Source organism: Galeopterus variegatus, unplaced genomic scaffold (assembly GCF_000696425.1).
Source record: "Galeopterus variegatus unplaced genomic scaffold, G_variegatus-3.0.2 Scaffold3397, whole genome shotgun sequence".
Taxonomy (NCBI): Eukaryota; Metazoa; Chordata; class Mammalia; order Dermoptera; family Cynocephalidae; genus Galeopterus; species Galeopterus variegatus.
In genome coordinates, this window is record NW_007729508.1 from 17,955 (window position 1) to 18,845 (window position 891).

An 891-nucleotide genomic window follows, 5' to 3' on the forward strand; every position below is an offset into this window, starting at 1 on the left:
TACATGCATATATTGTACGGCGACTCATTTAGGGTAGATAGCTTATCCATCATCTGAACATATATCTTTTCTTTATGGTGATTACCATCAAGATCTTTTCTAGCTACTTAGAAATATACAATATAATATTATTTGCTGTAGTCAGCCTGGAACACCAGAACTTATTCTTCCTACCTACTGTAGCCTTGTACCCGTTAATCTACTTCTTCCCCGCACTGCCATCCCTTTCCTTCCCAGCCTCTGGTAACCATTATTCTACTCTCTCCTTCTATGAGAACTTTGGTGAGAGCTTTCTACTATTCCCAGCAATGACTCTGCCCTGTTGTTATCCTCATTTAAAAAATTTTTGGCAGCTGGCTGGTACAGGGATCGAACCCTGTACCTTAGTGTTGTCAGCACCAACTGAGCTAACCAGCCAGCCCCTGTTATCCTCATTTTAGAGGAGGAAACAGGTTAAGTACCTTGCCCAGTGTTGCAGAGCTAATTAACAGCACAGCTGGGATCTGAACCCAGGTATTCTGGCCCCAAAGCCTGTGCTTTTAGCCCCAACACTCAAGGTCACCCAGCCAGAGATTGCTGTTTTCTCTGGAGGCAGGGGGCTTTCAGAAGCTTAGGATAATCTCGAATGCATTTCAAAGGTCCCAAAACCCAAGGACCTTTTGAGAATATTCTTAAGCTTTGCCTTGGGTTCTTCTCCCTCCTTTCTGTTTCCTCCTGGGGAAGCAGGCAGAGAACAGGTGGAGCTGTTGTGGTCTTCCATCACAACTCTTTAGGGTTCCATGGACAGTAGTGTCAAGGAGAGGTTGGGATATGAAGCAATATTAGAATCCTTTAGGGCCGGCCCAGTGGCGCACTGCTACAGTGCGCCGCTTGGGAGTGCGGCGGCGCTCC